This window comes from Halichoeres trimaculatus, unplaced genomic scaffold (assembly GCF_033239565.1).
Source record: "Halichoeres trimaculatus isolate MK-OKI-2021-1 unplaced genomic scaffold, fHalTri1.1 fHalTri1_scaffold_20, whole genome shotgun sequence".
NCBI classification, from domain to species: Eukaryota; Metazoa; Chordata; class Actinopteri; order Labriformes; family Labridae; genus Halichoeres; species Halichoeres trimaculatus.
In genome coordinates, this window is record NW_027437198.1 from 14,158,898 (window position 1) to 14,175,153 (window position 16,256).

Below are 16,256 nucleotides of genomic sequence, written 5' to 3' on the forward strand. Positions count from 1 at the left end.
TTTCTCAGCAGCAGCACACATAAGCTATGCCACACCGGGGCTTGATGTGGATTGGTCTGTGGTGAGTGTGTCAATCAGAACGGTCGTCCAATCACCAGCTGCTGATTTTTTTGAAGGTCCCACCTCTGAAAACAAATCCAAAGAGCTGCTACCCAGATGGACCAGTTTCATATTTCCATGGCGGATATATGAAACTGTCCGTCTGGTGTGTCAGGTTAATGCAAAGGGTGGCTGAGGGGCGAGCAGCAGTGACAGAGGATCTGGGTTTGAATTTGTTAAAGTCCCCTTCACAAGTGCAAGTGCGTCCACACGGGAACAAGCTACACTTTTCAAAATAAAAGCAGCATAGCGGTATAGAGCAACTCCTATCCTGGAGGGCTGGGAGGCTGCAAGTTTTCTTTCCTACCAAAAACTCCACCAGCTGATTTCACTTATTAGTCCCTGCTCTCTGCTTGAAGGTGAGGTAATCAGTGAAATCTGCTGGTGGAGCTTTTGGCTGGAAAGAAAACCTGCAGCCTGTAGGCCCTCCAGAATGGAGTTGGAGAACCCTGATATAGAGGGTATACATTTACATCACTTCCCCTCCAGGACACGCCCACTTCAGTTGGACTGAGTGGCAAAACAAGCCCCACTTAGCATTGCAGAGAGTGGCAGTAAACACGACAAGACAGAGAAAAATGTGGAATATGACATGAAATTAAGGAAAGTTGGACTCAGAATTCATTTGTTAAAGCTACCAAAGAACCAGTGGTCCATGAACATCGACATGTGGACAGAAATCATATCCTGACATTCATCTGTACCTGATTTAAACATCACGAAAACACACAATGCAAAGCCTTAAAGCTACAAAAGCCTCTATATGATTCAATTTACAGTATTAAGTGTATTGACCCAAGTGAGTATACCCAGTATCTATTGGTACTTTTGATATTTAACATAGACTATATAATTAATAGACATAAGGTCTATCATGTGTTGAAGTATAGTCAATATCAAATACTGCAGCACAACTAAAAGCTACAACTGATCATGCTGGAGTTCCCTCTTATTCGGAAAACTGGGTTAGCCTCAGTTTAAAGGTGCCGTAGGCAGGATTACCCAGGTAAGATGGCGATTTGAAAACCAGCACAGCCCCTCCCGTCCTGTGTTCTCTGACATCACGCCCTTACACAAGTTTAGCCCCTCCCACAAGAAGTTTCAACACGAGTTTATGGTTTTTCTTTTTGCTCTTCTTTTTCTTCTTCTTCTTCTTCTTCTTCTTCTTCTTCTTCTTCTCCCTCTTCTTCTTTGTGCTGTCCTTGTTTAACTCCTTGGTGTTTTGGGGGTTGGAAGTCCGACAAGGCAGGTAAATATGCGAGCCAGGACTTCCTCATGCGCGTTCACGAGAACGAAGAGCTTTACAACCAATCGCCATGAAGGACGAGGCGTCGCCCCTCGACCAATCAGGATAGAGCCTCAGGGGCTCTTCTGATTGGTCAAAGATACCTGGAGCGATCAAGAATCCTTGTCAGCTCATAACAGAGACAGATGCAATTATACTAGTGCAATTATACTAAACTCATAAAGGGTTATCAGTGGATACTCTAACATTTAATCCAAAGAGAACACAAAAAAAATAGCATTGACTAGCTAAATCCTGCCTACGGCACCTTTAAGTTAGCTTACGAATCATGTCAAGCACAAAGTTCATAATTACACAAGGACATGAAAAATAAAAAAAAATGGTAACATTTAGAGATTTCGTAATATAAGGAATGATTTAGCCCAGAAATACAGCATAAATTAACGTTGACTGACACAAAAAGGGAACCGCAAATCTGACTTTCGTTGCCTGGATTGTTTCTGTAAATTGCAGCGATCCATCAGTTTCTCTTCTCTCTGTCTTTCACCAGCATGGGAAAAGATAGCTCTGATTGCTTTCCAAACATGTTTGTTCAATCAATCGTTCAACAACTCTTCCCAATTTTTTTATTTTGTTTTAAAGTTTAGTTAGTATTGAAGCCAACGCTGCCACTCATCTCTTGCTTTCTGCCACTCAGTGGGCGCAACTGCACGGACTTCTGCTGGCTGTGACATCACATGCATACCCTTTATTGTGTGTGCTACATTTGTTTTTTTAATTTTTTATTCTAAGTACCACAAAAACCAATAAAGCCTCTCAACTTATAAACTTCAGTTTAAGGCTGCACAGTCATGCATAAACCACAGACACTAAATTAACCTTGAACAATAAAACATCCTCACACACCAGACGACAGCTCCCTCAAAACAGCTGCCACCAATTACAAAAAGCAAGAATAGCAGCTTTAATTACATGGCTCTTCACCATCTTAAAGATAATTGTCTCGTATTTTATTGTAATTACCTCTGATAATCACAGGAGAGCCCTGCTGCTGCTGCTGACAACACGGCTACATAGACATTAATTGTGCTGCAGCGTCAGGGCTTGAATTCAAATATGTGATAAAATATAATCAGCAGTGTCCCATCATGTGTGACAGAGGAACATCGCTCACTCACATGGCTCCTCCAACCAATCAGGCTCATTAAAAACCTGTTGGAGGAGCCCTCTGCATCTTTAATGGAGAGCGCGCATTCAGGATTCTGCCAGATGTTTTATTCATCGTGCTTCAATATAAATGGCGTGTGACGAATGTTGGATGTGTTTTTAGACATATTTGCTCACCGCCCTGTTGATTATGCAGGAGTAATGTATGTGTGTTCTCTGCACCATGTGATCCAGATAAGTGTGTGAGCACATGTGTGTTCCAGGATTGCAGACGAGATAAAGTAAGACATGAGGAGGTTCATTAGAGGGTTGTGTGAAACTGCACGTGGCTGCTTTACTAACTGGGAACTGCTGCACCGGCGAAAGCACAACACGCATTGCACTGCACTGTTAGTCATAATTCATTTTCAGGGTTAGACTTTCCTCAAGTTCTTTCTTAGAAGTCAGTCAGAGTTAGAAAACACACGGTGTATAAGGCTCACCTCACAGGTCTGTGCAGCTGATTCACTCCTGCAAGTGAACATCCAACATGGACAACCATTAGCCTCGCCCTTGGCTGTCCATATTTATACATGTTAACCCTTTAACACCTTGGGATGGGAATCAAAAACCAGTTCCTGTTGAGAATCGATTAGAAATGTTTCAATCCATCGATATCGTTAGCTTTTGTGCTTAACGATTCCCTTATCAATTCTTTATACTGTGCCAGAGCCGCTGGGCCTTACGTCGACTAGTCTGCTGCAGCTATCTTAGCTTAGCAGTTAGATAACGTTTCCCAAGAAAACTCTGATTCAGGATTTTCAGCTTGATGTTTTACTGAAGAACTGACTCCATAAAGAAATGTACATTACTCTCTCTGAGGAGATTCATGTTCAGTACATTCAAAATGGTATAAATCACCTTATTTACCAAAATAACAAAATAGCGCAAGCTTGATGCTAACGTATATGGGAAACTGCATTGATATACTAGCAGTTAGCATACATCAGTGTAACTTCAGCCTCAGAATAGAATTTCACCTTTCACCACAGAAGCATATCACATCAACTCTTTGTTAAAAAATACTAAGAGTTTTGAAATGTCAAAAGCTAACAGGGAATTGAAAGGCTCATGGCTGACTTCATAACTACAGAAAGCTTCCAAACAACTTAAACCATCGCTATAACCACTTTGAGACACTAGATGGCCTAGATGAATTATTAATATATTAAAACACAGTACATCAACGTCACATTGTGTGCAATTTTTACCTGTTTCTGTAAAATAATGCCCAGGAAAATCCAGACTCAGGGACCAATTACATTTTATCTACTTACAGTATAAACTCAATTAAATATTGTTGACACAGAAAACCTGTAAAACTACTTTTTGTACCAAGAAAATTCACAACAGGAATTGATACGGGAATTGATAAAGAATCAGATTGATAAGCAGAATCGATTAGGGCATTGGTATTGACAAAATCTTATCATTTCCCATCTCTATTAATACCTGAACCTCGAAATGTCTGCCTGGATTTTTTTTGCTTATTTTGACTATAAAAAAAGTCAGAAAATGTCCTGTAAATATGTGCTTTTTTTTACCCTGTAGACTATTAATTCAGCAAAAAACATAAAAGAGCATCAGAGGTAAGATTTCAAATCAAGTAACCAACCAAGTAAAAAAGAAAAAGGAGAAAGCTGGTTGCCTCAATCAGCACCATGGATCGGCCCCGATACCAATCAGCTTTGAGGGCCACTGATCCACCAACACCTAGATCGGTATCAGTGAATCCCTAATTATAAACACTGAATTATGCAGATATAGTATGGATAGGAGTTGGTACCCTGTTCTAAAAACAGTCACCAAACAATATTAGCATCAATCTACGCATACGATCACATATTCAAAGTAAAAACTGGATAGAGAGCTTCATTCATCCCCAAATTTAAACCATCTAACGTTACCTTTTTTGATGTGAAGTTGCTTCTTCAGATTCTCCTTCAGTCTCAAAATCATGTGGTAACTGAAGTGGAGGCTTTATAACACGAGAGGATCTCCTTTTGCAAAATCTTGGACAATCTTAGCTTCATTTTTTTGGTCTTTCCTTTTTCTCTGTGTGTACTTGCGGGCTTCCTTAAATGTCTGAGTGAAATTACCGTAGTAACCACATTTCAGGTGAAAAAGCAACATCTTAGCTTTCTCAAACTGTTGGAAATTTCCCAGTTTTGCAAACTGTTTGGGAATAACCATCATTGAAGTGTGCTTGGATTAGTGTGGTTGTTCATTTCGGTCATGTGCGCTAGTCAGTAAAAAGCAAGTTTGGGCTTGTGAACAGAGTTTGATTGAAGATATGTGAAACTCTAAATGTTTCCTTTTACACAAAGATATCTAACAAAATTTTAATAAGGGGTACATCACTGAGACACTACCACTCAACCAACAGAAACCAGGACACCTCTGGTGCTGTATTTAGTGTGACAGATACCTCTCAATTCTGCACTTGTCAAGCTCCTGCAAGTGACTGAAGTTGATTGGCCCAGTGGCATCCTCATCTCAACAGGCGCTGGTTTGACTCTTGACCTTGACTCTTTGATATCTCTGCTCCCCACACTTCCTATCTCTCCTCAGCGGTCCTATCGTAAAGATAACATAAGAAAATATGATTGGTCAATAATAAATTACAAATACAAAATATCCATGAAAAGTAGACAGCTCCAGAGTCAGATTTGTTATTCCTGTGCAGAAGTCTGATCACTGAGACAAGGAAGCAGGAGAAGAAGAAGAAACAGACATTGGCCTACTGAAGTATGATTTGATGAGCTCCCTGTTTCATATTAAGAATGCATTTCTGTTTCTGTGAGTTAGAAAGGATGAGTATCACAGGAGACAGGAGGCTACAGAGTGTGTGTGTGTTTGGAGATCTGTGCAGCTGCGGTGACATTATTGTTCTCCAGCGATCCATCAGCTTCACAGACCTAATAACTGCCGTCACACTCTGTCAATGCCAACACAATGCTTTATTACAGCCACAAAATATCAGACAGCACATGAAACACACTCACTCAAACCTCAGAGCTGTTAACTCGAGCGAAGCCATGTCAGACCTCGGCTCAGCCCCCTCAACAACTCGAGCCTCTGAACACCGGCTCGGAGTAATCACTGAGAGGCATTCAGCCACACGAGGGCTTTACTCTAAACCTAGAGGAGCCTTCCTGCAGGCAGCAGCACCTGTTCCTGTCACAGAGCTGCACACAGAGGCCATTAGGACAGGAGGGAAATGACTGTGAGGTCTTTAACAAATAACAGAACACCGTAGGCTCAGGAGACTGAGAAACACCAAATCAATAAATATAGACTTTTCTCCAGCACGTTTTGGAAATTCAATTTGAAACATTACACACTTGACAATACCACGCACACGCATACACACACAGGCACACTTAAAGTAGCTCTGAATCAACAGATGAAGCAGTCATTCTTAAACCTGAACCCCATGCTGATTCATAGGTCACATCACAAACCACAGCTAGCTTAATCTCCCTCCATCAGCCCACACATGGCTCGTATTTCCTGACACAGCCCTGTTTGTGACTCAAGCGTAAAATCAAAGTAAAAATGTCAAACAGTGTATAAGAGTTCCATGAGACATGACACACACAGACTGAGGCTACTGTCTCCACACATCTAAGGTCACATATTATTCCTCTGACAGCCTCTGACAGAGGGGAGATTATTTGGATATCTGTCCTTGAACATAGCGAATACATTTAATTGGATCTGCGGTACTTTGTACTGAGAAAAAGAGATTAGGGGAGAAAAATCTGATGACATAAATCTCTGCAGATTGACCAAAGAAACACAGATTGTTTCTGAGATGTGCAGAAACCTTCCTGGCAGACGTCTCAAGACAGAGAAAACCACGCACAGCTGTTAGAAGAACCGTCCACCGTAAATCTGCTTTTTCCTCATGAATAACGATAAATTATTTATACCCTGTTTAAATGTATACCAACATTATCTATTTCTCATTCAAAAAGCATTATTGCATCATAAATGTGTGAATATGTACTCCACTGTTTATCATATAGGGCTGTTAGGAATACATTAATGCTTAATAATTAATGAACAGTTATTTACTGTACGTGCATAGAATTTTCTATACTTCTTATAAATGTTAACCACTAGATTCAGAACATGAAGATCACAAACAGGTTAACTTCTAACTCCTAACAGCTGTGATAAAAGTTATTTGAATGTTTTTTCAGTGTGTCAAACATCACTGGAACTCTTCACCTCAACAGGTGTTTCACAAAATGTAGGACAACATAAATTTACCCATCTAGAGTGAAAGTGAAAATTTTTGGAAGAATGACAATGGAGGAAGATTATTGTCTTTTGATAATAAAAATCTGGCTAATAGATCCCTGTCCCTTCACCTCAACAGCCAAACTCCACCCTTTCAACCCCACCCCACGGCCAGGATCTTGGAGTCATCTTTCATAGTAAACTCACTTTCTCCCATCACATCAAAGTAGTCACAAAACCAGAGAACATTGCCCACCTTCACCCCTCCCTGTCTTTCCCTGAAGCTGAAACTCATAAATGCCTTCATCACATCAACTACTGTAACAGCATCTTATATGGCACAACCACCAATCTCCTCAATAAACTTCAGCGCAGCCAAAACTCTGCCGCCTGCCTCCTCACCCGTAGCCATATCACCCCCATCCTTCAAAACCTCCGCTGGCTCCCTATCCCATACCACATCAAATTCAAAATCCTCCTAGTCACCCATAAAGCACCCCACAACAGGCCCCCTCTTACCTTAATCCCTTGAAGCCTGTTGTCATGAATTGGCGACATACCCTGTCAGGTTTTGGTGCAACTGAAATGACCTCTGTGTCCCACTTATGCCTATTGATTCATATTCTACAAATGCACCTTGTCCCAATATGATAGTCAGAGGGTGAACTTATTATATCTAGGGATGTTTGATACCACTTTTTTCCAGACCGATACCAGTACAAGTACTCCTTCTTGAGTACTCACCGATACCAAGAACCCATACTACTGGTACTTTTGATACATAAAATTTAAACTAACAGTGGCGGATCATTATGCTTAAAGACAGCACAGTCACTCTGACTTCAAGTCCAAAATAAAACACAAACAACTGTCTTTGAGTTTACAATTAAAAAAAATAAAATATATATATATATATATATATATAAAACAATATTAAAAGTGCACAATAAAACTGACAATGATAAGAGATTAAGAATTATGTTGAAAAAAAAAAACCCCTGAAGTATAAAATAAAGAGTTTGATTTACTCCCCCTGATTCATTTATCTTGTCTGAACAAGATCTGACGCATATTTGCTGTGGTGTCAAACTGCAGCAATGTATCGCCAACGACTGTTGAGGAGGACTTACTTGACTTTTTTTTTTGCCTTGAGTATAGGCTGTTGGTATCGGCAACCTTCACATGTACCGATACCTTGGAAAAAGCCTGGTATCGTCCCAATATGACACCTGATATCTGTATTTGGAACCCGTAAGAATGCAAAAACACAGAAAATACATATTTTATAAAACTTAAAATTAAATCAGGCAGTAAGAAGTTAAAGACATACTCCTTCTTGAGTAGTTAAATACATACTCCTTCTTGAGTACTCACCGATACCAAGAACCCATACTACTGGTACTTTTGATACATAAAATTTAAACTAACAGTGGCGGATCATTATGCTTAAAGACAGCACAGTCACTCTGACTTCAAGTCCAAAATAAAACACAAACAACTGTCTTTGAGTTTACAATTTAAAAAAATAAAATATATATATATATATATATATATATATATATATATATATATATATATATATATATATATATATATATTTTATTTTATATATATATATATATATATATATATATATATATATATATATATATATATATATATATATACTAATACATGTCAACTGTATTAGTTTTGTTTTCTATGATTATTGGCTTTATAATTTCTTACTGTCATTTCACTATTTTACTGTAATTTCGGATTTGTTTGTAACCCACACGTTCATTCTTTCACCTTGTAAAGTGTATCTGAGTCTCTGAAATGTGCTCTATAAATGAAAAAGATGGCTGTTTTGTTGTTGTTGTTGTTGTAGAACAGAAGTGGCTATGCAGGAACACACACACCTACATAAAAAGTCAACAGCTGGGTGGTGCAAAATTAAATTCTTCATCCATACAGAAAATACTGCCGTAGTTACAAAGACATTAAATTTTCCATTTTCAACACGTCATAAAATTAATGTGTATGTGCAGCCAGCATATACTGTAGATACATTCTCAGTCTGTGACTGAAGCAGCCTCCACAGTCGACATCAACACCAACCAATTTGTCCCAGTCCATCTCATTTCCATTATCAGACTCAGTGAATCTGGAGGAACCGATCGGCACCTCGTTTACGTCCTCTGGCTGTAAACAATCAGCTGTAGATACCTCACACTGACACGCATGAAGCAATGCTGGCACACAGTCAAGACATAAACTTTCACATGTGAGCACACAGGCGTTTTTAATGCTTGTAGCCACACATACACATACACACATCTTAACACACACAGTGTAATGAGTCAGCTGCCGTTCTCGGCTGGAGGATGTCTCACAGAAAGATCACCTATGACAGGTAACAGGCAGAGCAAACAGTCTTCGTAAGCTTAGAGGAAGCTGCGGTAAATGTGTTAGCTTAATGCAGTGATATAAAATGAATGGGACAAAATTGATGTAAACAGCAAAAAAAAAAAAAAGTAATAATAATCACAGAAATGACATGTAATGCATAGCATGTGTTCAGCTCAGCGTGTGAGGGAAATAAACATAATAAGGAGCAGATCATGTCGCAAAGCATCACTCACATTTTCATGCGAAATCCTTTAAATTTATTGAAATGTGTTTTCTTTAAAGCTGTTGAATGGATGAAAAACTGATGGCACATCAGCTCTTCAGAGGTGAAGCCAAAACATGTATAGCTCCCTCTGCAGGCTGGCTGCAGTATAAGTTATAAATCCACCACCTCCAAGTGAACAGATGGGACATAAGACAAACTGTTAAATCCAAACAGGTCAAATAACTGTTTATCAAACATGGTTTCTGCCATTACAGTTACCTTCTAACGTATAATTTTTTTTGAGTTATGTATGTGATGCTAAATCAAATGGTTTCATCATCAATCGTCTTGTCTGGTCTGAGGTTTTTGTAATTACAATGAACATCCTTTTCTATTCACGTCAGATGAGCTGTTTAAAGCTCCTTCTCCTCAATCTTTCTCCTCCTTGCTTCATGTTCATATTTAACCTTTACCTCCCCCCCTGCATGGAGTACTGACCTTCCCAGAAGGCTAAGCATGATCAGCCCAGCGCCAGCCTGTCATGCTCCAGTTGGACCACATCACGCTACAGACTCCTGCTGACAGGCTGTCCTAGCCGCAGACCATGTTGTCCTCTTAACGGGGCTGCATCCTTCTTTTCTGCAGTTTCCAAACTAAACTGTTAAGTATCTGTCAGGTTTTGGCAGGTGAATGGTTTTTAATTCTCAAAGTTCATGCTCTTAATTTATGAAGTGTCATTTTTTTTTAGATTTTCAGTGTATCAGATAAACGCTGGCTGACTTTATGGGGTCTTAAAAAAGTGACTGATCTTTTAAAACTTCAGTTAAGGTGCTATAAGACATTTCAAACAAAAGAGTTAAAGAGAGAGAGTACCAGACATGTGATTATTCCCTCATCTGAGGATGAGGTGTGATACCTGCACAGCATCACTTCCTCCTAAATCCTGCCCCCGGCTGTATACCAGCGTATATGTTCTCAAGGATCTGCTGGGGTTAGAAACATTAAATTTTCAGAGAGGAATAACCTCTCAGAGTGCACACATAAATATTTAATGTGCTCTATTTCTTCATGCGAGGGCTCCAGTGTGTGTGTGAGTGTGTGTGCGCCAGAGTGTGTGTGTGTGTGTGTGTGTAGACTGTAATTACAGAATCACCAACAGTGGAAGAGAGAAAGAGAGTGAAGGAGAGGATGAAAGAGGGACCAGAGTGAGGGGAAAACATGATTATGATAATTTACGGTGTTAAAGGGTCTTTGTGAAGGTTTCAGCTCCTTTGCTCTGTAATTACATGTCAGCATGTCAGCATGTGTGTGCATTCACACACACACACGCACGCACGCACGCACGCACGCACGCACGCACGCACGCACGCACGCACGCACGCAAGCACACACACACACACTCACACACACACACACACACACACACACACACACACACACACACACACGTTCCTCTTCTTTTGTCTTACTGTGCAGGTTTCACATGATTTAAAAAAAAAAAGTGCATGACGTGTAAAGTTTGCAGTCTATAGTTTTTGAAGGATGGTGAATTTGATCATAGACGTAGCTGCTGCTTTAAAAAAAAGGTGTTATAAATAAATCCATCCTCTAAACAGTGTGAGCTGATGGAGAAACGAGATATTTTAGAAGCAGTTTTAGAGCCAGGCTCTGAACATGTTAATTACTGCTGTAAAGATTGTCTTTTTTGAATAGGTGTGTATGTGGTTTCTGCTGCCTCTGGAGGCAGCCTCAAGTGGACACTCGAGGAACTGCAGTTTTTAACACTTATGCATGGGTTACATATTTTTAGCACAAGGGTTGCCACTTGCATGTGAGCCTAAAAGTTATCTTTTTATGCAAAACTAACATACTGAGCATCTGACCTCTGATGCACTTCACAGTGTGGCACTTGGACAGGAAAGGGAGACTGGAATTAAACTCATCTGTCTGTAGTAGGGATGGAACTGTTTATGGAAAAAACCTGAGTCGTTTGGATTCCCTCACTTGGTAGAGGATGCATGTGCTTTGTTTGATTCGGTGTTTTTCTTTTTTCTTTGTTTTACAGCTCAATTTGAAGTGAGTCTGTAGCTCAGATCATACGCATGTGCATGTGAGGCGAAGGATACAGCAGAACGGTAGTGTAGAGGCGTGTGAGTTGTTCAAATGACGAGCAGAAAAGATAGAGTTAGAAGGTCTACTTGTGGCGTTGTGTCGTTCTGCTGTCTGGGAGCACTTTAGATTCAGTGTGAGCTCTGATGATGGTGGTAAGAGAGTGGAGGATAAAACCGCAACTGAGTGTTGCCAACTTGGAGACTTTGCCGCTACATTCAATGACCTTTTCAACGCCTCTGGTGAGTTTTTTCAAAGACGACAATTCTTGCGACTTTTCCGGCATTTGGAGTCTGATGATTGGGCATGTTTTGATCGCATCAATGGGCAGCCTGTGCTATCGTCATGAGCCCCTCCCTCCAATCCAAAACACATAGACAGACAGATATTTAGACATAAAAAACAAGAATGGACAAGATGAAGTGAATTTTTAGTTCTAATTATATTCATAATGTTGTGTTTTACCTGCTTTCTGTCTTTACTACAATATTGCTCTCCTACAAAGTCCATGACAATTACATGCAAATGAATTAGAAAGCAGCTTCATTTAGTGACTTTTAGTGACTTTTGAAGCAGCCAATAGTGACTTTCCTTACTGAGGAGTTGGCATGTTGAAAATAGCAATGTTTCACTCAGCTTTAATGATGTTTCAAATGGGAAACAGCCTCATTCTTTCAGGTTTTTTTCATGAATATACATGACAGAATTGATTAAAAATGATCTGATGATAGTGGATTATTAGGGTATATGGTAAAAATAAAGGTGTTAAAAACAACAACAATGTACACCGAACCAAACTGAAAACCTAGCCACAAAACTGTGATAAGAACCGAATCGTGATTTTGTGAACTGTTTCATACCCAGTCTGTAGGCATGAATTCCAACCCTCCTCCTCGGGATTCAGAATAAAGATTACATATGTTTACCGTTCTCCTGACAAATTTTTGTCTCTGAGATTTCCTGTGTTTGTCTCTAACCTTCAGTTTAATTCTCCAGAGAGAAGCTGCCTCCTGTGTCACCCTGTGGGATTGATCATCTGGATTCGGGAACAGGGATACGACATCCAGATAAGATTATGTACGTTAACTGGGATTTGTGAGGTTAGAGGAGACATGAAAAGGACATGAAGGTTACCTAACTGTTGTACGTTCACTCCTCTGTTATTTCTTCCTCTTCTCTCTTATCTTCTCCACCTCTGCTCTCCATCACTTATCTTCTGATAAGCATCTCTTCTGAAACAATTTACCACCTGAGTGCTCTCTCTGCGAGGAGAAAATAGGAGTACGGAGGGATTACAGAAGAATTTCTGTCTTATTCCCTCCCCTGACTCTTAAACATTCAGGAGCATGATGTGTTGGGGAAAACAGAAACATGTGGTACTGGTTCTAAAGGTCTGTCTGGTCCGGGGTGTTTAAGGACTACCTCAGACAGACTTTTTATTCCAACCTTGTCTGGCTTTGAAAGTTCTGACTGGTGGACCAAACTACAGGCTTGCTGTATGACGTGACAGAAGGAGAGAACAAGGGAGTGAAACTATCAGCAGTGTGACAGCTACAAGCAGGAATGGGACGAATAAAAGGATGTAAGACACGCTTTTGAAACCCATTTTTCAAACTGAAGTGACAGTAAGGAGTTGCAAAAAGAGGCTGTGGTCCTCTCTCAGCCAATGACAGAGAGCAGGAAACAGACTTTAAGGATAAAACAGACTCGACTAACATTTTCAGAGTTTAAATAAGTGTCAGGAATAAGAGAGTTCTTCAATAATTTAAAACTCAACACATGCAGTGAGGCTCATCCTGCATCATTCGAGGACCAAACAACCACTTTTTCTTTTCCTGTCATGCAAAATTCATTAAACTGTGCCACACAGCCATGCAGTGAGCAGATCTATTTTTAGAGGATCACATACTTCATTTGAAGGATCAATGACGAGTTCTGATCTAATACATACAATTTCAAAATCTGGAGCTGCCACCAATAGAACAACAACATTTCTAGGATTTAATTTTCAATTCAAGAAAATATGAAGCACACAGAGCATCTTAAAATAACTACTGCAGGGGTGGCCAACCTGCGGCTCGCGAGCCACATGCGGCTCTTTGCCTTTCGGTATGCAGCTCTTTCATCCATTCATTATTGTTATGAGTAGTGGTGCACCAATCAATCTAAATTATTGATATGTCGATGTTGTGATCAGTATTGATCAATACTTGGGCGAGGAGATTGATACTTAAGTTTCAGTTTCTTTTCTCTATATTGCACATGTGCTCATTGCAATCTAGATAGATAGATGGATGAAACTTTGTCTCTTCTGCAGTAAAAACAGAAACTTGTCTTGGACACGGCTCCAAGTACGATTCGAAACACGCTTAGAAACGCAATAAATGTCACTTCAAAATTTGGAAGTGTATTAATTTTCATCTTATGTCCTTTTGTTTATGTGTGATGTGGCTCTTTGTAGTATCACAGAAATTTTTGTGGCTCTTGGTCTCTGACTGGTTGGCCACCCCTAAACTACTGCAAAAGGAAGCAGAAGTTCCCTAGGATATTCAATAACCTTGCAGCTGTAAACGTTGTGAGGAGCACTCTGAAACTGCGGCTGTGGGAGCTGCTTGTTCAAAGAAACACTTTAGTGGACACGTCCAAAATGTAAATGAAAGTATACAAAGAAAGCGATGTAAACATTTCCTCTTTCTGTGTAAAAGATAAGACCTTCAGCTCTGTGTCCCTGAACTTATACGTGGTACCACTGCTCCCTTTTCAACATGAGTAATGTTTTCACGAGATAGAGGGCGAATAATGAGACGAAGATGATGACATGGGAGCAGGCTGAGTGCTGTAAATGAATAGAGGGAGTGTGATGAAGAGGAGGGGGAGGCAGCGTGTGTTGGTTTTAATTTAACCTCTGTGGCTTTGTACGTACAGCAGAGGGCAGAGAAACACAGGCAGGTATATGAAGACTGATGGTGTGCACAGTGAGCGCTCAGCACACACCCGTCCAGGGGACAGATATCATAAATCATGTCTGCTATAAATTAGTGTGTGCTGGGATTAACGGTTATCTTGATTGGTATATTTTTAGAGAGAGTGTTAACCTGTACATTAAACGCTGATCTGTCCGTTTCTGCGCTCTCTAAACTGACATTTATTATAAATGATGAGCTATTGTTAGCTGAAGTTTCCTGGGCTGAAGGAAATGATGTGCAGCTTTTAATAGATCAGTCATCCTGCAGGCTTTCTAATATGCTAATCCCTGTTTCACTAAACTGTGAGACAGTTCCAGCTCTGTTTCAGTACTCATCCTTTCATTGTTCCTACAGGTTTTTACATTTAACAAGAGACACACTGACACTTTGTGTGTTTGTAATTTATTGCTGAAAGATTACTGAAAGCTGGATGAGCGATGTGTTTGAGACTCAAAGCTGCATCCATCACTTCAGTGGGACGTCCTCTGCAGTCAGGGCCGATGTTCTTCATCAGTCTGTGCCAACAATGTGACAACACCATTAAGCATTCAGTATGAGCTAATTTAACCCGCACAGCGATGTAGAGCTGGAGACATCCTCACACTCTGACTGCGCAGCTCTGGTTTTTTAGCTATAATTTAGGGGTACTTTCCTCTCCCTGTGCTTCAAGGTGGGAGAGAAGTTTGTGCATCTATTTCCAAGGACAGGTGAGTCAGAGAGGGCTGATACTCCTGCTCACCACTGAACTTTAAAAGAAATACATTTATTTGCAATATTTTAGTCCTAAACCTTCATCAGGCACACATTTTTGACCGGACAGGTGAGTCAGAGTTGGGCTGCAATGTTGCTTTAATCAACAACAAAATACCAACCTAGAATTTCTATTCAGTCCTGTTTTTGTGTTGACAAAAGATGACTTTATTTCAAGACAAAACCTCAGATCTGATTGATTCAGGAGCATCATTAATGTGAGCAAATATCTATATAGGAGCTGTGATTTAATACATTTGCAGTTTGTTTTCATATTTCTGGGTTTGGGTATTCTTTGTATATTATTTGTGATGCTAGTTTAATGTTTGCTTGTTTGTCTAGGATGTAACTTAATTTGGGAACACATTGGTTGGTGAATGTTTGATCATATGGATAGGAGTGTAGATGTTGAAGGGATGTTTTATTAAGTCACCTGTTACCTTTGTTTTTAATTTTAATTTTAACTTATTTTATTGTAGTTGACTTCATTTTATATTCGCATTGTTTTTATGTATCTTAGTATTCTATGTTGTAGGATTGAAAGATTTTGGAAAATAATCAAATTGCGATTTTTTTTCACCAATATTGCGATTGCAGTTTAGCATGTGTTTTTTGGGGGGGGTGTTTATCTTCTACATTATTCACTGAATACAAGCAATAAACCATTCTACAGTATGGCCAACAAGACAAAGGATACTGTCAACGTATAAACAATTCTTTCCTGTAGGCCAGGCTTACATGTTGTGATGAAATGAGATTAATTGAAACATGAATTGATACAATTAACATACCTTGATTGAACTATCAAAATCACAGTAGAATATTGACTGATTGATTTAACTTCAAGCTTTGTAGGTGTATAATAAAATCATCATTAATTACCTTAAAAAAAATCAGAGAAAGGAACAAAGCACTGCAAAAAGACAGGCCTGGTATGAATAATAATATATAAAATATGAATCCTCTCTTCAATTTTTATAAAATGAAACAGAAACATTGCATGAACATAAATATAAATGTTAAAATCTTACTGATG